Source organism: Salvelinus sp. IW2-2015, linkage group LG8 (assembly GCF_002910315.2).
Source record: "Salvelinus sp. IW2-2015 linkage group LG8, ASM291031v2, whole genome shotgun sequence".
Classification (NCBI taxonomy): Eukaryota; Metazoa; Chordata; class Actinopteri; order Salmoniformes; family Salmonidae; genus Salvelinus; species Salvelinus sp. IW2-2015.
The window spans coordinates 48,015,684-48,038,443 of NC_036848.1; the positions used below are offsets into that span (position 1 = coordinate 48,015,684).

Below are 22,760 nucleotides of genomic sequence, written 5' to 3' on the forward strand. Positions count from 1 at the left end.
GACCCGTCCTGTAGGTGTCATGCTCTACAACATTCGCAGAGTACGACCCCTGCCTCACACAGGAAGCGGCGCAGGTCCTAATCCAGGCACTTGTCATCTCCCGTCTGGATTACTGCAACTCGCTGTTGGCTGGGCTCCCTGCCTGTGCCATTAAACCCCTACAACTCATCCAGAACGCCGCAGCCCGTCTGTGTTCAAACCTTCCCAAGTTCTCTCACGTCACCCCGCTCCTCCGCTCTCTCCACTGGCTTCCAGTTGAAGCTCGCATCCGCTACAAGACCATGGTGCTTGCCTACGGAGCTGTGAGGGGAACGGCACCTCCGTACCTTCAGGCTCTGATCAGGCCCTACACCCAAACAAGGGCACTGCGTTCATCCACCTCTGGCCTGCTCGCCTCCCTACCTCTGAGGAAGACAGCTCCCGCTCAGCCCAGTCAAAACTGTCGCTGCTCTGGCACCCCAATGGTGGAACAAACTCCCCCACGACGCCAGGTCAGCGGAATCAATCACCCACCTTCCGGAGACACCTGAAACCCCACCTCTTTAAGGAATACCTAGGATAGGATAAAGTAATCCTTCTAACCCCCCCCCCCCCCTAGAGTTAGAATGCACTATTGTAAAGTGGTTGTTCCACTGGACATTCATAAGGTGAATGCACCAACTTGTAAGTCGCTCTGGATAAGAGCGTCTGCTAAATGACTTAAAGTTAAATGTAAATGTAAACAACGCAGCCACTGCTAGCTAGCCTACTTCACCAGCCAGCAGTACTATATCATTTTAGTCAATAGATTTTTTGCAACGTAAGCTTAACTTCTGAACATTCGAGACGTGTAGTCCACTTGTCATTCCAATCTCCTTTGCATTAGCGTAGCCTCTTCTGTAGCCTGTCAGCTATGTGTCTGTCTATCCCTCTTCTCTCCTCTCTGCACAGACCATACAAACGCTTCACACCGCGTGGCCGCCGCCACTCTAACCTGGTGGTCCCAGCGCGCACGACCCACGTGGAGTTCCAGGTCTCCGGCAGCCTCTGGAACTGCCGATCTGCGGCCAACAAGCAGAGTTCATCCCAGCCTATGCTTCCCTCCAGTCCCTCGACTTCTTGCACTGACGGAAACATGGATTACCACTGAGAACACTGCTACTCCTACTGCTCTCTCCTCGTCTGCCCACGTTTCTCGCACACCCCGAGAGCTTCTGGTCAGCGGGGTGGTGGCACTGGATCCTCATCTCTCCCAAGTGGACATTCTCTCTTCTCCCCTGACCCATCTGTCTATCGCCTCCTTTGAATCCATGCGTCACAGTTACCAGCCCTTTCAAGCTTAACATCCTTATCATTTATCGCCCTCCAGTTCCCTTGGAGAGTTCATCAATGAGCTTGACGCCCTGATAAGTTCCTTTCCTGAGGATGGCTCACCTCTCACAGTTCTGGGTGACTTTAACCTCCCCACGTCTACCTTTGACTCATTCCTCTCTGCCTCCTCTCTTCCACTCCTCTCCTCTTGACCTCACCCTCTCACCTTCCCCCCCTACTCACAAGGCAGGCAATATGCTTGACCTCATCTTTACTAGATGCTGTTTCTTCCACTAATCTCATGCAACTCCCCTCCAAGTCTCCGACCACTACCTTGTATCCTTTTCCCTCTCGCTCTCATCCAACACTTCCCACACTGCCCCTACTCGGATGGTATCGCGCCGTCCCAACCTTCGCTCTCTCTCCCCCGCTACTCTCTCCTCTTCCATCCTATCATCTCTTCCCTCTGCTCAAACCTGCTCAAAACCTTCTCCAACCTATCTCCTGATTCTGCCTCCTCAAACCCTAACTCCTACAATAGAACTTTATTATTGGATATGGACTAGAACTTCTACAATACAACTTTATTATTGGATATGGACTAGAACTTCTACAATAAAATGCAACTTTATTATTGGATATAGACTAGAACTCCTACAATAAAATACAATACAACTTTAGTGTCCAAATAGGAAAGGGTCATTACAGAAATAAAAACATTGGAAAGCAAGCATTACAGGGTCAGTCGCAGTGCAGCCCCCCTGGAGAAGTTTAGAGGTTAAGTCGTGCCTTGCTCAAGGGTTCATTGGTAGGTCGTTTGCAGTAATGTACTGAACTGAAAAGAGCAGCCCTACAGAAGCCAGTTCAGTCCCCACCTTTTCATAGCCCAACTTGAGACTTGAACCTGTGACCTTCTGATATACCTCTCTAAGCCTTTGGGCTACGTACCTTGCGTGAGTGGTAGTCCATGGCTGCAATGAGGAGGAGGTAGATCCCCATGCAGAGGTCTGCGAAGGCCAGGTTACAGATCAGGAACCGAGAGACATTGAGCTTCTGGTGGCTGGTGAGCAGAATGATCAAAAATGTAAAAAAGATATTCAATTACTTGAATATAAGTTGCAATTAAAGCATTGTTTTAATTATATTTTTCTTATTCAAGCAACATTTCTTAGTAGACCACACACTGTCAGTTTAAGCAAGACGATAAGAGTTGAGCACATTCTTTCCTATAGAATTAAATCGATTACTATCCATTCATTCCAATTCAATTGTTTTGGAATCTATCCCTGACAAAGATGGTTGGCATTATCAGCACACTTGTCCAGAGACATGCAAGTCTATGACATTGACCACTCTAGTTAATCCTAAATCTCTTTCTCTCCCTTCACCTGATGATCAGTACGACCAGCACGGCCATGTTCCCGGCCACAGCAAATACAGTGATGAGCCAGGTGACTGAGCGGAGGAAGGAGTACCCCAGCAGGTCCTCACAGGGGTTGAAAGCGTCGGACTCCGGGGTGCACTGGAAGGGTCCAGGACACAGGCTCAGCTGCGGTTCTGGGTTATTGGAGGTTGATGTCGTACAGGTCTGTCACAATGTCTGCTGAGTGGTCCCTGTAGAAAAGGGGAAGACAACATGGATTTGCTCAACGTTAGGTGTAGAGGTAGAGACGCCCCAAAAAGAAAATGGGCAATCAAGGGAAAAACATTTAGAAAGCCTGATGACAGAACTTTCCCTGATCATAGTGGAAATATTGTCTTACATGATTTCATCATCGTAATGCAAAGCCTTCTGAGGTTCGAGAGAGTGCATGGACAACTTTTTCCTTTGAATGGATAAGAGAAAAAGGTTAGAGTAGACCTTGAGTGTACCTTTGTGTGTACTGTGATGAGCACCTATGTGTATTTGTATTTATTAAGATGACGCATTAGCTACTGCACACGGCAGCAGTATCTTTCCTGGGGTCAAGCAACATTAGGCAGCTATTCATACATTTAAATATTACATGACATTACATTTCAACCTTTACCCAATACATTTAGTGTGTTCCCTCAGCCACTACTCCACTATCACATACAGTTGAAATCGGAAGTTTACATACACTTACGTTGGAGTCATATAAACTCGTTTTTTCAACCACTACAAATTTTTGTTAACAAACTATAGTTTTGGCAAGTCGGTTAGGACATCTACTTTGTGCATGACACAGGTACTTTTTCACAATTGTTATCAGACAGATTTTTCAGTTAATCACTGTATCACAATTCAGTGGTCAGAAGTTTACATACACTAAGTTGACTGTGCCTTTAAACAACTTGGAAATTCCAGAAAATTATGTCATGGCTTTAGAAGCTTCTGATAGCTAATTGACATAATTTGGGTCAATTGGAGGTGTACCTGTGGTGTATTTCAAGGCCAACCTTAAACTCAGTGCCTCTTTGCTTGACATCATGGGAAATCAAAAGAAATCAGCAAGACCTCAGAAAAAAAATGTAGACCTCCACAAGTTGGTTCATCATTGGGAGCAATTTCCAAACGCCTGAAGGTACCACGTTATCTGTACAAACAATAGTACGCAAGTATAAAACACCATGGACGCAGCCGTCATCACGCTCAGGAGGAGACGCGTTCTGTCTCCTAGAGATGAACTACTTTGGTGCAAAAAGTGCAAATCAATCCTAGAACAACAGCAAAGGACCTTGTGAAGATGCTGGAGGAAACGGGTACAAAAGTATCTATATCCACAGTAAAATTAGTCCTATATGACATAACCTGAAGGCCTCAGCAAGGAAGAAGCCACTGCTCCAAAACCGCAATAAAAAGCCAGACTACGGTTTGCAACTCACATGGGGACAAAGATTGTACTTTTTGGAGAATGTCCTCTGGTTTGATGAAAAAAAATAGAACTGTTTAGCCATAATGACCATCGTTATGTTTGGAGGAAAAGGGGGAGGCTTGCAAGCGAAGAACCCATCCCAACCGTGAAGCATTCTTTCTACTATTATTATGACATTTCACATTTTAAAAAAAGTGGTGATCCTAACTGACCTAAGAAGGGAATGTTTCTAGGATTAAATGTCAGGAATTGTGAGGTGTACGTAAACTTCCGACTTCACTGTAATTACAATACAACATCCATGTGTACGTGCGTGTCTTATCATGTGTATGTGTGTCTGTCTGTGTGTCTCTTCAGTCCCCACTGTTCCATAAGGTGTTTTTTAAATTTTTTAAAAATGTGATTCTATCTGTTGCATCAGTTAGCTGATGTGGAAAAGGTTCCTGTACCATGCTCTTTGTTAGTATGTGACTCCATTAGTCTGTTCTTGACTTGGGGATTGTGAAGAGACCTTTGGTGGCATGTCTTGTGGGGTATGCATGGGTGTCTGAGCTGTGTGCTAGTAGTTTAGACAGACACCTCGGTGCATTCAGCATGTCAACACTTCTTACAATAACTGGTAGTGATGAACTCAATTCATCCTCCACTTTGAGCCATGAGAGATTTACATGTTTATTATTAATGCTAGCTCTCCGTGTACATTTAAGGGCCAGCCGTGCTGCCCAGTTCTGAACCAATTGTAATTTTTCGAGGTCTCTCTTTGTGGCACCTGACCACACGACTGAAGAGTAGTGCAGGTGCGACAAAACTAGGGCCTGTAGGACCTGCCTTGTTGATGGTGTTGTTAAAAAGGCTTTATAAATGGACAGACTTCTCCCCATTTTAGCTACTGGTGTATCAACATGTTTTGACCATGACAGTTTACACTCCAAGCAGTTTGGTCACCCCAACTTGCTAAATTTTCACATGATTTATTACAATATTTAGTTGAGGTTTAGGGTTTAGTGAATGATTTGTTCCAAATACAATGCTTTTAGTTTTAGAAATATTTATGCATGTGTACCTACTTGTCTTTGCGTCGCCAGGTGTGGAAGGCACAGCAATGGCTGGGGTAAGTGATCTCTGCCACCTCCAGCTCTAGGAGGCTTTCTAGAGGAGGTAGAGTCTTCAGGTACGGGGTAGAACGGGCAATCAGGACCTTTAAATGTTCCAAGCCTCGACGGGGGAGTGTGTCGAGAGCTGTGGAGGAGACATCACTGGGCAACACACACAACAAGATACAGGAAACACCTAAGTCAAATGTTGAAACATTTTTTCCTACCTGTTACAATATAACTTTATTGTCCATAGTTACAGCGAACAACGGAAAATTATCTTCTGCTCTCTTCATTTCTCAACCCCTCCCACACATCACACAGACACACAGTTGAGAGTAGCACAGGGTAAAGCTGCAGTGCAGCACCCCTGGATGGAGAGCATGTTGTGTGGTTAAAGGCCTTGCTCAAGAGCCCAATGGTAGGGGATTATTATTAGGATATGAACCCAGCAGCTCTCCAGTTGCCAGATCAATTTCTCCCTTTTTTCCCAAGCGCCTAGCCCGGGAATCCAGAAGGCGACCTTTCGGCTACAGGCCCAACTCCTTAGCCGCTCGGGCTACCTACCCCCGAGACCTAACCCTGAACTTTCACCTTAACAAACTTTTACACTCTTTTGTTTTTAACAATGTCAAGCAGGATGCAAACAAACAATACAACAAGACTAGACAACATACCATTACAATCTAACAAATACAGAAGGAGACCTGGCCGCCAAATTGTGTATATACACTGAACAAAAATATAAACGCAACATGCAACGATTTCAAAGAGTTATAGTTCATATAAGAAAATCTGTCAATTGAAATAAATGTATTAGGCCCCAACCTATGAATTTCACATAACTGGGAATACAGATATGCATCTGTTGGTCACAGTGACCATTTGCCCACTGAAGTCGGTTACGACGCAGAACTGCAGTCAGGTCAAGATCCTGGTGAGGATGATGAGCATGCAGATGAGCTTCCCTGAGACGGTTTCTGACAGTTTGTGCAGAAATTCTTTGGTTCTGCAAACCCATAGTTTCATCAGCTGTCTGGATGGCTGGCCTCAGACGATCCCCACAGGTGAAGAAGCAGGATGTGGAGGTCCTGGGCTGGCGTGGTTACACGTGGTCTGCGGTTGTGAGGCCGGTTGGACGTACTGCAACACGATGTTAGAGGCGGCTTATGGTAGAGAAATGAACATTCAATTCTCTGGCAACAGCTCTGGCGGACATTCCTGCAGTCAGTATGCCAATTGCACACTCCCTCAACTTGAGACATCTGTGGCATTGTGTTGTGTGCCAAAACTGCACATTTTAGTGACCTTTTATTGACCCCAGCACAAGGTGCACCTGTGTAATGATCATGCTGTTGAATCAGCTTCTTGATATGCCACACCTGTCAGGTGGATGGATTATCTTGTCAAAGAAGAAATGCTCACTAACAGGGATGTAAACTCATTTGTGTAGAAAAGTTTTTTGTGGATATGGAAAATATTCGGGGATCATTTATTTCAGCTCATGAAACATGGGACCAACACTTTACATGTTGCATTTATATTTGTGTTCAGTATATCTGCAATATTAAAGCTGATCTGTTCAGGAGTTTGAGTGGTTACATTTCCCCAGCGCCAGCTGTGTTCCCTTTGTTATCATTCAAATCAAAGTTTATTTGTCACGTGCGCCAAATACAACCGGTGTAGACCTTAGTGAAATGCTTACTTACAGGCTCTAACCAATAGTGCAAAAAAGGTATTAGGTGAACAATAGGTAGGTAAAGAAATAAAATAACAGTAAAAAGACAGGCTATAAAAGTAGCGAGGCTACATACAGACACCGGTTAGTCAGGCTGATTGAGGTAGTATGTACATGTAGATATGGTTAAAGTGACTATGCAAATATGATGAACAGAGAGTAGCAGTAGTGTAAAAGAGGGGTTGGCAGTGGTGGGTGGGACACAATGCAGATAGCCCGGTTAGCCAATGTGCGGGAGCACTGGTTGGTTGGCCCAATTGAGGTAGTATGTACATGAATGTATAGTTAAAGTGACTATGCATATATATTTTTATTTATTTATTTCACCGTTAGTGAACAGGTAGGCAAATTGAGAACACGTTCTCATTTACAATTGCGGACCTGGCCAAGATAAAGCAAAGCAGTTCGACACATACAACAACACATAGTTACACATGAGGTAAAACAAAACATACAGTCAATAATACAGTGAAAAATAGGTCTATATACAATATGAGCAAGTGAGGTGAGATAAGGGGGTGAAGCAAACAAAATATATATATAAATAAATAAAAAATAAAAGCCATGGTGGCGAAGTAAATACCATATAGGCGATAAAAAAAAAGTAGAGTAGAGATAGTAGAGATAGAAAAAGTAGAGATAGAAATAATGGGGTGCAAAGGAGCCAAATAAAATAAATATAATACAGTAGGTAAAGAGGTAGTTGTTTGGGCTAAATTATAGATGGGCTATGTACAGGTGCAGTAATCTATGAGCTGCTCTGACAGCTGGGGCTTAAAGCTAGTGAGGGAGATAATGTTTCCAGTTTCAGAGATTTTTGTAGTTCGTTCCAGTCATTGGCAGCAGAGAACTGGAAGGGAGAGGCGGCCAAAGGAAGAATTGGTGTTGGGGTGACCAGAGAGATATACCTGCTGGAGCGCGTGCTACAGGTAGGTGCTGCTATGGTGACCAGCGAGCTGAGTAGGGGGAACTTTACCTTGCAGGGTCTTGTAGATGACCTGGAGCAGTGGGTTTGGCGACGAGTATGAAGCGAGGGCCAGCCAACGAGAGTGTACAGGCGCAGTGGTGGTAGTATATGGGCTTTGGTGACAAAACGGATGGCACTGTGATAGACTGCATCCAATTTATTTGAGTAGGGTTTTGGAGGCTATTTTGTAAATGACATCACCGAAGTCAGGATTGGTAGGATGGTCAGTTTTACAAGGGTATGTTTGCAGCATGAGTGGAGGATGCTTTGTTGCGGAATAGGAAGCCAATTCTAGATTTAACTTTGGATTGGAGATGTTTGATGTGAGTCTGGAAGGAGAGTTTACAGTCTAACCAGACAACTAGGTTTTGTAGTTGTCCACATATTCTAAGTCAGAGCCGTCCAGAGTAGTGATGTTTGGACAGGCGGGCAGGTGCAGCGATCGGTTGAAGAGCATGATTTAGTTTTACTGTGATTTAAGAGCAAATGGAGGCCACGGAAGGAGAGTTGTATGGCATTGAAGCTCGCCTGGAGGGTTGTTAACCAGTGTCAAAAGAAGGGCCAGAAGTATACAGAATAGTGTCGTCTGCGTAGAGATGGATCAGAGAATCACCAGCAGCAAGAGCGACATCTTGATGTATACAGAGAAGAGCGGTCCAAGAATTGAACCCTGTGGCACCCCCATAGAGAACTGCCAGAGGCCGGACAACAGACCCTCCGATTTGACACACTGAACTCGATCAGAGAAGTAGTTGGTGAACCAGGCGAGGCAATCATTAGAGAACCAAGGCTGTCGAGTCTGCGATGAGGATGTGGTGATTGACGAGAGTCAAAAGCCTTGGCCAGGTCAATGAATACGGCTGCACAGTATTGTTTCCTATCGATGGCGGTAAGATATCGTTATGACCTTGAGCGTGGCTGAGGTGCACCCATGACCAGCTCTGAAACCAGATTGCATAGCGGAGAAGGTATGGTGGGATTCGAAATGGTCGGTAATCTGTTTGTTGACTTGGCTTTCGAAGACCTTAGAAAGGCAGGGTAGGATAGATATAGGTCTGTAGCTGTTAGGGTCAAGAGTGTCCCCCCCTTTGAAGAGGGGGATAACCGCAGCTGCTTTCCAATCTTTGGGAATCTCAGACGACACGAAAGAGAGGTTGAAAAGGCTAGTAATAGGGGTGGCAACAATTTCAGCAGATAGTTTTAGAAAGAAAGGGTCCAGATTATCTAGCCCGGCTGATTTGTAAGTGTCCAGATTTTGCAGCTCTTTCAGAACATCAGCTGACTGTATTTGGGAGAAAGAGAAATGGGGAAGGCTTGGGCGAGTAGCAGAGGGGAGGGCAGTGCTGTTGACCGGGGTAGGGGTAGCCAGGTGGTAAGCATGGCCAGCCGTAGAAAAATGCTTATTGAAATTCTCAATTATAGTGGATTTGTCGGTGGTGACAGTTTCCTATCTTCAGTGCAGTTGGAAGCTGGGAGGAGGTGTTCTTATTCTCCATGGACTTTACAGTGTCCCAGAACTTTTTTGAATTTGTGTTGCAGGAAGCAAATTTCTGCTTGAAAAAGCTAGCCTTGGCTTTTCTAACTGCCTGTGTATATTGGTTTCTAGCTTCCCTGAAAAGTTGCATATCACGGGGGCTGTTCGATGCTAATGTGATGATATACAGAGAGTAGCAGCAGCGTAAAAAGAGGGGTTGGGGGGGGGGCACACAATGCAAATAGTCCGGGTAGCCATTTGATTACCTGTTCAGGCGTCTTATGGCTTAGGGGTAAAAACTGTTGAGAAGCCTTTTTGTCCTAGACTTGGCACTCCGGTACCGCTTGCCATGCGGTAGTAGAGAGAACAGTCTGTGGCTGGGGTCTTTGACAATTTTTAGGGCCTTCCTCTGACACCGCCTGGTGTAGAGGTCCTGGATGGCAAGCAGCTTAGCCCCAGTGATGTCCTGGGCCGTACGCACTACCCTCTGTAGTGCCTTGCGGTCAGAGGCCGAGCAATTGCCGTACCAGGCAGTGATGCAACCAGTCAGGATGCTCTCGATGTTGCAGCTGTAGAACCTTTTGAAGATCTCAGGACACATGCCAAATCTTTTTAGTTTCCTGATAGGGAATAGGCTTTGTCGTGCCCTCTTCACGACTGTCTTGGTGTGTTTGGACCATTCTAGTTTGTTGTTGATGTGGACACCAAGGAACTTTAAGCTCTCAACCTGCTCCACTACAGCCCTGTCGATGAGAATGGGGGTGTGCTGGGTCCTCCTTTTCCTGTAGTCCACAATCATCTCCTTAGTCTTGGTTACGTTGAGGGATAGGTTGTTATTCTGGCACCACCCGGCCAGGTCTCCTCCCTATAGGCTGTCTCGTCATTGTCGGTGATCAGGCCTACCACTGTTGTGTCGTCTGCAAACGTAATGATGGTGTTGGAGTCGTGCCTGGCCATGCAGTTGTGGGTGAACAGGGAGTACAGGAGGGGACTGAGCACGCACCCCTGGGGAGCTCCAGTGTTGAGGATCAGCATGGCATATGTGTTGCTACCTACCCTCACCACCTGGGGACGGCCCGTCAGGAAGTCCAGGGTCCAGTTGCAGAGGGAGGTGTTTAGTCCCAGGATCCTTAGCTTAGTGATGAGCTTTGAGGGTACTATGGTGTTGAACGCCGAGCTGTAGTAAATGAATAGCATTCCCACATAGGTATTCCTTTTGACCAGGTGGGAAAGGGTAGTGTGGAGTGCAATAGAGATTGCATCATCTGCGGATCTGTTTGGGCGGTATGCAATATGGAGTGGGTCTAGGGTTTCTGTGATAATGGTGTTGATGTGAGCAATTACCAACCTTTCAAAGCACTTCATAGCTACGGACATGAGTGCTACATGTCTGTAGTCATTTAGACAGGTTGCCTTTGTGTTCTTGGGCACAGGGACTATGGGGGTCTGCTTGAAACATGTTGGTATTACAGACTCAATCAAGAACATATTGAAAATGTCAGTGAAGACACCTGCCAGTTGGTCAGCACATGCCCGGAGCACACGTCCTGGTAATCCGTCTGGCCCCGCAGCCTTGTGTATGTTGACCTGTTTAAATGTCTTACTCACGTCGGCTATGGAGAGTGTGATCACGCAGTCGTCCGGAACAGCTGATGCTCTCATGCATGCCTCAGTTTTGCTTGCCTCGAAGCGAGCATATAAGTGTTTAGCTCATCTGGTAGGCTCGTGACACTGGGCAGCTCGCGGCTGTGCTTCCCTTTGTAGTCTGTAATAGTTTGCAAGCCCTGCCACGTAAGACGAGCGTCGGAGCCGGTGTAGTATGATTCAATCTTAGCCCTGTATTGATGCTTTGCCTGTTTGATGGTTCGTCGCAGGGCATAGCAGGATTTCTTGTAAGCTCCCGGGTTAGAGTTCCGCACCTTGAGAGGCAGCTCTACCCTTTAGCTCAGTGCGAATGTTTCCTGTAATCCATGGCTTCTGGTTGGGGTATGTACATACAGTCACTGTGGGGACGACATGTACGTACAGTCACTGTGGGGACGACGTCCTCGATGCACTTATTGATAAAGCCAGTGACTGATGTGGTGTACTCCTCAATGCCATCGGAAGCATCCCGGAACATGTTCCAGTCTGTGATAGAAAAACAGTCCTGTAGTTTAGCATCTGCTTCATCTGACCACTTTTTTATAGACCGAGTCACTGGTGCTTCCTGCTTTCATTTTAGCTTGTAAGCAGGAATCAGGAGGATAGAGTTGTGGTCAGATTTACCAAATGGAGGGCGAGGGAGAGCTTTGTACGTGTGCATCTCTGTGTGTGGAGTACAGGTGATCTATAATTTTTTTCCTCTGGTTGCACATTTAACATGTTGATAGAAATTTGGTAGAACTGATTTAAGTTTCCCTGCATTAAAGTCTCCGGCCACTAGGAGCGCCGCCTCTGGGTGAGTGGTTTCCTGTTTGCTTATTTCCTTATACAGCTGACTGAGTGTGGGCTTAATGCCAGCGTCTGTCTATGGTGGTAAATAAACAGCCACGGAAAGTATAGATGAAAACTCTCTAGACAAGTAGTGTGGCCTGCAATCACAATATACTCTACTTCAGGGGAGCAAAATCTAGAGACTTCCTTAGATTTCGTGCACCAGCTGTTGTTTACAAATATGCACTGACATCAGTGTGGCAGGAAGAATCCCACTGGACACACAAATAAAATACATTTTTATTTGTCACATGCTTCGTAAACAACAGGTGTGCTGTTCTATCTTGCCGGTGCGGTGTATATCCCGCTAGCTGAATATGCATGTCGTCATTCAGCCACGACTCCGTGATACATAGGATATTACAGTTTTTGATGTCCCGTTGGTAGGATATCCGTGATCGTACCTCGTCTAGTTTATTGTCTAATGATTGCACGTTGGCGAGTAGTATTGACGGTAACGGAAGCTTTCCCACTAGTCTTTTCCGGGTCCTGACCAGGCATCCGGCTCTTTGTCTTCTGTACCTGCGTCGCTACCTCTTGCAAATAACGGGGATGTTGGCCCTGTCGGGTATTTGGAGAATGTCTTGTGTGTCTTGCTTGTTGAAGAAAAAAATCTTTGTCTAATCCGAGGTGAGTGATCGCTGTCCTGATATCAGAAGCTCTTTTCTGCCGTAAGATACGGTTGCAGAAACATTATGTAAAAAATAAGTTACAAAAAAACACATAATAGCACAATTGGTTAGGAGACCGTAAAACTGCTGCCATTTCTTCCAGCGCAATTTTGCGACCTGCAGATTGGCCTTTTCTGGGATCTTTTATTTCATGAAACATGAACATTTTACATGTTGCGTTTATATTTTTGTTCAGTATAGATTACAGCATGCCTGTGTCAACAAGCATCAAACTTGTTTTATTGAACTTTTTAATGAATAATAATGAAGAAACCTCCCCAATCAGCAGTCAGGATTAGACCCACCCGTTGTATAACACACCATAAACCACAAGGTCTCTATGATAACATGTCTCAGTAGTCAGATTTAGTGAAATTACGTGGCCACGTAATTTCAATGAAATGATGTGGAACCAACGTGGAATAGATGTTGAATTGACATCTGTGCCCAGTGGGATGATTATATTATAGGAATGGACTGTATTGAAGGTGAATGTTACATAAGAGTTCTCTAAGGAAGTATTCACTTACAGCACAGTTGGCCCTGACGCTCCCTCAAAGGCATCTTCATGAATGTTCCTCAGATACCTGTTGTCTTTCAGAATCCTACATGAGAAAACCATCACAGCATACACATAGTATTAAATCATGTTTGTCACAATGGAAGTTATATACTTGCAATAAATGTGTGTGGCCGGTCGCCCGGGCTCACCTTCTCAATTCGGTTCAGGGCGGCGGTCGGAGCTCCGCGGCCCAAACCTAACCCCGAGCGCTACCCCGAGAACCACATGCGTAACACGGGCAGCTGGAGAGACAGAGTCCACCGGCAGCCGCAAAATTGCTTTTGTATTCTGATGTTTGACCCTTTTGTTTTCTCTTCTCTAAAACCTAGTAGTTTTTCTATGGATGCCCAACAGATCTTCAGCTCTACTAACTAAGCTTTGTTTGTTTAGACTAATTTATTTGTGAACACGTGTTTTTATTATTTTCAATTAGGTACACAAAACAGGTACACATGGACAAGGAAACAAGTGACAAGACAAACAGTTCCCATCCTACCCCCCACCCCACAGGATTTCCTCAACCCAAAGTTAGATTAGTGGTTTACAATAGCAGTATCTTTACAGAGTCATAAGTTGATGAAAGAGAAAATATGTTTCTTTCACTCACCCCATGCATGCTTCCTACAGATATTTCCATGTTTATAATGTCCATGAATGATAACAGCCACTGCTGTCTGCTTAAAGAATGAGGAGCCTGCCAATGTGAGGCTATCATCTGTTTGGCTGCTGTTAACCCAGCCAACCAAATACGTTGCTGTTTGACAGATAGGTCTAAAGTCATGTCATCAATTAACAATAAAATAGATGGTGAACATTTCTTGAGGAAAATGATATGTTGGACAAAACTCTTGTCCAATTAGTCACAGTAGTACACACAGAGAGGTCTTTCTTCCACGATACACGGGTAGGGATTGGTTTATGACTAATTTTCAGATAATGTAACTTAGAGACTAGTCCCTGTGTATTACTATGAATAAATAATTTGTGGATAGGATGGTAAGACCATTCTATGCACGCAAAGGAAGTGCCAGGGCTGGCTCCCAGTGGGTGGACCTGGCTCCCAAGTGGGTGGACCTGGCTCCCAAGTGGGTGGACCTGGCTCCCAAGTGGGTGGACCTGGCTCCCAAGTGGGTGGACCTGGCTCCCAGTGGGTGGACCTGGCTCCCAGTGGGTGGACCTGGCTCCCAGTGGGTGGACCTGGCTCCCAAGTGGGTGGGCTGATGACCGAAATCCATAGATTAGGGCCTAATTTGTTTATTTAAATTGACCGTTTTCCTTCTATGAACTGTAACTCAGTAAAATCTTCAAAATTGTTGCATGTTGCGTTTCTATTTGTGTTCAGTAAATGAATGTTTAGACTCATTGAAAGCGATTCTGGCGAGATCAAGATGTTGCATCCCGCCGCCACAGTGTGGCACAGGGTAAAGTAAACAACATGGCACCCACTCAATGTTGTGTCTTCCAAGACGTTATTTTACTGGTACATCGAGTTTCTTTGATTAACCAAGCCTTTGACACATCTCTGAAATAACAGCAACAAAGGCTTAGCAAAAATCACAAGAGCAGCTCCTGTTTAGATGTTGTGTGAGTGCTTGCACGTGTGTGTGTGTGTGTTCAGGCACTTCATTGTAAGAACTAAGCAGGAAGCGGAAGAAAAGGGGAATTGTTTGAGGGGAATACGTACAGTTTATCCAGCTTTGTTCCGTTGAAAGCGTGCGACTTGATTTCCTTGAATCCATTTTTTATAATTTTCCTGAAAGAAACACTTTTTCACACATTTCATTTAAATTGGTTGTTATTATCAGTTTGACCGATTTACAATTGCTTACATACAGCAGAAATGGATTGAAAAACGTAATTCACAAGTGCTGTCCTACACCCTGGATTTGATGAAAATTATCATGGATACCGCAATCAATTAGATGAGATTTAATGAAATCAGCAGTGAAACAATTCTTACATTAAACACCCAGATGAGATCATTTTCTTATCACTGATCTAAACATGTGGTGAGACAAAATGAAATCTAAGAAATGTATTCATTTGCTCACGAAAATTGGATATCCTATAGTATGGCTGTTTGGAGTATGGCTCCAAATAAGTAATAGTATTGGACTCATACTCACATGTACACACTCTCCTCTGTGATCCCTTGAAAGGCATTGGCAGGTATACTGTGGAGCTGCATGTTGTCTCCCAGCTCACTGCACACAGAAGAGAGAAGAGGATAGGACAGGACAGAAGAGGAGAGAAGCAGAGAGGAAAGAAGAGAGAATAGGAGAAAATCAGAGAAGAGTATAGGAGAGAAAATAAGCAGATAGAAGAGAGAAAAGCAGAGAAGGTTTAGGTTTAAGGTTTAATTTATTTGCACCAAAGAAAATAAGTGATAAACAATACAGATGAAAACAAATAAAGATAAATTGTTCTCTATCATGAACAAAATTGTTCTCATGAACAAATTCTTCTCTATCATGAACTATATAACCAATTATATGTATAATCATGAAAACTGTATTAATGCAGTTTAGAAAGTAATATTTCATGGTCAACCGTGTCAAACGCTCTGGTTAAATCTAAAAAGATGCCAAGAGTGTATTCATTGTTTTTAAGGGCTGTCAATATTTTATCTACAAGTTGCAAAAAGCCATATCTGTGGATTAGTTTTTACGAAAACAATATTGGTGTTCATATAGAATACAGTGCTAATTTAAATTATACACCAATTTTTCCCGGATTTCAGAAAAACATACTACAGATAATTTGTAAATGATCTTGGATCCCCAGATTTATAGTGGGGGATAACTTTGGCAATTTTTAAATCTTTAGAAACAATACCAGCTTCCATAGATTTGGTGAAGATATAGGTTAGAGGCTTAGTGATCGAGGAAGACACTGATTTCACCAAAGAGGCACCAATCTCATCATGACCTGCTGCTGATATCTTTAAGTTACCAGTTACCTCCATCACCTCCATTACATCAGGAGGATCAAACTGAAGCAGAGAAGGGAAATATCCCTTAATGTACTTCAAGGGATTTCCATCAGTTTTCAAAATGTTATTTGACAGTGTCACATGAATTGACGCTGGAGAGACGAAGCAGATATTGGGAGTATAACATTTAATAAATAACGGACATGGACCGAGACAGGAACAGCGTCAGCAAACTAATAACACAAACAAAAGACAATCAATGCAGCAGCGGGGAACAGCTGGGGAACTGACAAATATAGGGGAGGTAATAACAGGTGATGAGTGAGTCCAGGTGAGTCCAATATCGCTGATGCGCGTGACGAGGGAAGGCAGGTGTGCGTGATGCAGGGCAGCCTGGCATCCTCAAGCGCCAGGGGGGAGAGCGGGAGCAGACGTGACAGTACCCCCCCCTGTGGCGCCCACCTGGGTGGACCGGCGGAGACATGGTCGCTGGGCAAGCCGTTTGGGGTGTGGGAGCCCAACGAACTGGCAGGAGCGTGAGAGCCTGGCGAGCCGGCTGAGGCATGGAAGCCCGACGATCCGGCTGAGGAAAGACGCCTGGCGATTCTGCTGCAGAGAGGGAGCCAAAAGATCCGGTGGAGTGTGACGTGGGATGGGAAGTCGCCGAGCCAACCGAGGCAAGGAAACCTCTCGAGCCAGGCAGGGCGTGAAAGCCTGATGGGCTGGCTTAGGCACCCCCGGTTCCATCGGCGGCGGAATCAACCCCGACGTCACCAACAAAACAAAAAACATACAACAAAACTCCTGGAGGGTTGGGCGAACAAGAACTGACGATCCGGCTGAGGCCCGACGTCGGATGGGCGCCATCCGAGCCAACTGGGGCAAGGAAACTTCTCAAGCCAGCTAGGGTGTGGAAGCCCGACGAGCTGGCTAGGCACCCCCGGTTCCATCGGTGGCGACCCAGAGCCGATGCCACCATACCAACCGGAATGCCAGTACTCCCTGATGCTTTGTGTGTTGGCTGCTGCATTCTGTCACATGAGTTGACGCTGGAGAGACGAAGCAGGTATGGGGAGTAACACATTAAATAAATAACGGACATGGACCGAGACAGGAACAGCGTCAGCAAACAAATAACACAAACAAAAGACAATCAATGCAGCAGCGGGGAACAGCTGGGGAACTGACAAATATAGGGGAGGTAATAACAGGTGATTAGTGAGTCCAGGTGAGTCCAATATCGCTGATGCGCGTGACGAGGGAAGGTAGTTGGGCGTAATGGATGATAGGAGTGCGTGATGCAGAGGAACCCACATTCACAAATAAAGTTATTTGATTCACATGAAATAACACCAGGATCACTCTAGGTCTTATTTCCAACAATAAATTGAGATGGAATAGTTGTAGATAACTTTTTCTTATTCAACAGCTGATTTATGATTTTCCAAGTTGACTTCATATTAATTAATGGTTCTTGGAATTTGTTAGTAAAATATATTTTTGGGGATATCTGAAGTAGGTGAGTACATTTGTTCTTAGAATTTTTGTAATTTGCAGAATTCAGGGGAGAGGGATTTGAGAGAAACGTTTTATACAACTTAATACAGAGTTGAAAGACACGAGAAAAGTCTGGTAAGCAGACTCCACATCGGCCTGATTATAACATTTTTCCCATTAAATATATTCAATCAACATCTTAAAGCGCTCACTATTATTGCATTGCTGGTTAAGGGCTTGTAAGTAAGCATTTCACTGTAAGGCCTACACCTGTTGTATTCGGTGCATGTGACAAATACAATTTGATTTGATTTGAATGACTTTTGTTACATATTCCACATTGAATGCTACTAATCATTCACAAGTTAAAACTTCTTGCCACTAGGGGGGTGCCATTTCGACATAGTCCAGATTCGTCTCCAAATTAAACTGCCTCGTACTCAATTCTTGCTCGTACAATATGCATATTATTATTASTATTGGATAGAAAACACTCTCTAGTTTCTAAAACCGTTTGAATTATGTCTGTGGGTGAAACAGAACTCGACTTAGAGCGATTTTCCTATGTGTATGTCAGAATTCAGAATTGTACTGGCTGCTCTGAGACCTGTGTATTAATTTGCCTGTCCTCTATTGGTTGAGATGCACTGCATACGCCTTCCCCTGGGTGTCAGCGAATAGGGAGACTTGAAATGGAGTCTCTGTGTAATTCCCAAAGTTTATAAATTGATTGGAATCACGGTGGCCATTCTTTGGGATCTGCGCTCGGGCGCGAAGAGGAGCTTTGCATATCGTTGTGGAAGCTCTGGTTTTAGCTCCTTAGATAATTCCGGTCATGTTTTTCTTCGATATAAGCTTTAAAGACATAATAATCTTGTTATTTTGAACCGAATTATTTCAGTTTATATCAGTTTATTGCGATTTTCTGGCATTTCTTTGTGACGCACTTTCAAGAGTTGGACACTTTCCCTGTACATGCCGAACGTTACTGGCCATTTCGACAGGACAAAAGGACATCTTTCGACCAAAAGACGATTAGACCGGAGAAAGGACACATTGCCCAAGATTCTGATGGAAGCTCAGCTAATAGTAAGAACTATTTATGCTGATAAATCGTTGTTCTGTTGAAAAATGGTAAACGCATAAGCTGCCATTTTTTMGGGGGTAGCTTCGCTTTGGCGCAACTTGTATTGCGCAGTAAGGTTAATTTWAAAAATGTAATTCAGCGATTGCATTAAGAACTAATTTGTCTTTCAAATGCTGTCCACGCTGTATTTTTTAGTCAAGTTTATGATTATTTAATGATTAGACTAAGTCACTCTCTAAGATGGCGCCCGACATTTTCTGCCCAGTTTAGCTACTTTTSTCATTGTATAACCACGATTTGTGATGCTAAATATGCACATTTTCGAACAAACTCTATATGCATTGTGTAATATGATGTTACAGGACTGTCATCTGAAGAATTCTGAGAAGGTTAGTGAAAAAATTAATATATTTTGGTGGCGATAACGTTATTATCCCTTTTGCATTGATTCAATGCTGGGGTGATGTTAGCTCATGTGGTATGCTAATATAACGATTTATATTGTGTTTTCGCCTGTAAAACACTTAGAAAATCTGAAATATTGTCTGGATTCACAAGATCTGTGTCTTTCGATTGCTGTAGGCTGTGTATTTTTCTGAAATGTTTTAGGATGATATTTGGTAATTGACGTCGGTCTCTGTAATTATTCCGGCTGCTTCCAACGCTATTTCAGATTGCAGCTGCAATGTACAACTGTGATTTAACCTGAAAAATGCACATTTTTCTAAAAAAAAAATATCCTATACCATAAATATGTTATCAGACTGTCATCTTATGAAGTTGTTTCTTGGTTAGTGGCTATATATACTTCATTTAGTCGAATTAGTGATAGCTACTGATGCAGGAAAAAAATGTGGAGAAAAAAGTTGTGTCTTTTGCTATCGTGGTTAGCTAATAGATTTACATATTGTGTCTTCCCTGTAAAACACTTAGAAAATCTGAATATTGTCTGGATTCACAAGATCTGTGTCTTTCGATTGCTGTAGGCTGTGTATTTTCTGAAATTTTTAGGATGAGTATTTTGGTAATTGACGTCGGTCTCTGTAATTATTCCGGCTGCTTCCAACGCTATTTCAGATTGCAGCTGCAATGTACAACTGTGATTTATACCTGAAAAATGCAAATTTTTCTAAAAAAGAATATCCTATACCATAAATATGTTATCAGACTGTCATCTTATGAAGTTGTTTCTTGTTTAGTGGCTATATATATCTTTATTTAGTCGAATTAGTGATAGCTACTGATGCAGGAAAAAAATGGTGGACAAAAAAAAGCTGTCTTTTGCTATGGTGGTTAGCTAATAGAAATACATATTTTGTCTTCCCTGTAAAACATTTAAAAAATCGGAAATGATGGCTGGATTCATAAGATKTGTATCTTTCATTTGGTGTCTTGGACTTGTGATTTCATGAACATTTGATTATATGATATCCCTGTGGCTTTAGGCTAGGCTATGCTAGTCAGCTTTTTTGATGGGGGGGATCCCGGATCCGGGTTTGTGACTCTATAAAGGTTAATTTCCAGCTACCAATGAGAAGTGGACATTTTAAAAGTGGTCAGAAATGTCAGTTTAAAGCATACCTGCATTAGCCACATTATTTAAAGAATTTGTTCAAATATTATCAATAATGGTGGCAGATGATCTGGTCAGATAGCTGGAGTATAAAGTATTTAAAATTTCAGATGTTAGTGAGTGGTTCTCACTTTTAAATACATTTATGTTGTAATCACCCAATAGAAAACAAATGTTTTATCTCCATGAATAATCAAATCCAAGGTTGATGCAAAGATATTAATGAAACTACCTGTCACGCCCTGACCTTAGAGATCCTTTTTATTCTCTATTTTGGTTAGGTCAGGGTGTGACTAGGGTGGGTACTCTAGTTTTTGCATTTCTATGTTGGCCTGGTATGGTTCCCAATCAGAGGCAGCTGTCTATCGTTGTCTCTGATTGGGGATCATATTTAGGCAGCCTTTTCCCACCTGTTGTTTGTGGGATCTTGTTTTTTTTGTATAAGTGCCTGTGAACACTGCATTTACTTCACATTTCGTTTGTTCTGTATCGTTTTTGGTGAGTTTCATTTATTAAAACATGTGGAACTCTACGCATTGGTCCATTTATTCCAACAACGATCGTGACACTACCACTGTCAGAATCGTGTGGCCGATAGATGCATCCAATAACACTTTTTATCAACCAAAAAATGAACAGGAGGGAATTTCTATGAAAAGAGATTCAACATCAATGTCATCAGATGCAAGTGCGAGGTCAACAATACAAATAATTGAAAATGTTCATGAACAAAAATGGACACTCCTCCTCCCACTCTTGAGGTTCTACAGTGGTGAACAGCATTATAAGGAGACATGTCATAAAGAGAAGAGAAAAGGAGAGGAGAGCAGAAGAGGAGAGGAGACGAGTGAAGAGAGAAGAGTGGAAAGAAGAGAAGAGAATAGAAGAGAAGAGATACCAATATCATTCCCTGGCCACAGGATGTCATCACAAAGACCAGGGTCAGTTCCTTTTCAGTGAAAATAATTAGGATAGTAGTCACATACAACTGGGGTTGGGTGTGTATATTATCTTAAAATGGGTATAGCTATATTATCATTGTATATTTAAGCAATAAGGCCCGAGGAGGTGTGGTATATGGCCAATATATCATGGCTAAGGACTTTTCTTAAGCAGGACGCACCACGGAGTGCCTGGACACAGCCCATAGCAATGGTATATTGGACATACTGTATATCACAAACCCCAGAGGTGCCTTATTGATATTATAAACTGGTTACCAGCGTAATTACAGCAGTAAGAATAAATGTTTTGTCAGACAGGTGGTATACGGCCTGATATACCACGGCTGTCAGCCAATCAGCATTCAGGGCTCGAACATTAAGAACAAACAGCTGGCGGGTTATACACTATCGGCAAGACAGAACAGCAGCCTCTGGTAAGACACGGGGCGGGGGCCTATGCATTTATGTAGACAACAGCTGGTGCACGATATCTAAGGAAGTCTCAAAGTTTTTCTCACTCAATGAGCTGTATTCCGCCATAAGCAAACAGGAAAACGCTCATCCAGAGGCGGCGCTATTAGTGGCCGGTGACTTCAATGCAGGGAAACTTAAATCAGTTTTACCGAATATCCATCAGCATGTTAAATGTGCAACCTGAGGGGAAAAAAATTCGAGACCACTTTTACTCCACACACCGAGATGCGTACAAAGCTCTCCCTTGCCCTCCATTTGGCAAATCTGACCATAACGCTATCCTCCTGATTACAAGCTAAAATTATAGCAGGAAGCACCAGTGACTCGGTCTATAAAAAAGTGGTCAGATGAAGCAGATGCTAAACTACAGGACTGTTTTTCAAGCACAGACGTGCCTTTTCCCACCTGGACAAAAGGAACACCTGTGTGAGAATGCTATTCATTGACTACAGCTCAGCGTTCAACACCATAGTGCCCTCAAAGCTCATCACTAAGCTAAGGACCCTGGGACTAAACACCTCCCTCTGCAACTGGATCCTAGACTTCCTGACGGACCGCCCCCAGGTGGTGAGGGTAGGTAACAACACATCCGCCACGCTGGTCCTCAACACGGGGGCTCCTCAGGGGTGCGTGCTCAGTCCCCTCCTGTACTCCCTGTTCACTCATGACTGCACGGTCAGGCACAACTCAAACACCATCATTAAATTTGCTGATGACACAACATTGGTCCTGTAGGCCTGATCACTGACAACGATGAGACAGCCTATAGGGAGGAGGTCAGAGACCTGGCCGTGTGGTGCAAGGACAACAACCTCTCCCTCAAAGTGATCAAGACAAAGGATATGATTGTGGACTACAGGAAAAGGAGGACCGAGCACGCCCCCATTCTCATCGACGGGACTGTAGTGGAGCAGGTTGAGAGCTTCAAGTTCCTTGGCGTCCACATCATGAACAAACTAACATGGTCTAAGCACAGCAAGACAGTTGTGAAGAGGGCACGACAAAACCTATTCCCCTTCAGGAGACTGAAAAGATTTGGCATGGGTCCTCAGATCCTCAAAAGGTTTTACAGCTGCACCATCGAGAGCATCCTGACGGGTTGCATCACTGCCTGGTATGGCAACTGCTCAGCCTCCGACCGCAAG

The 22,760-nt window shown here is 43.9% G+C and overlaps 1 pseudogene; it reads right to left on the bottom strand.

Annotated features, from left to right (window-relative positions):
* LOC111968064 (lutropin-choriogonadotropic hormone receptor-like) overlaps nt 1-22,760 on the bottom strand; it is a 50,404-nt pseudogene that overhangs the window by 11,777 nt on the left and 15,867 nt on the right.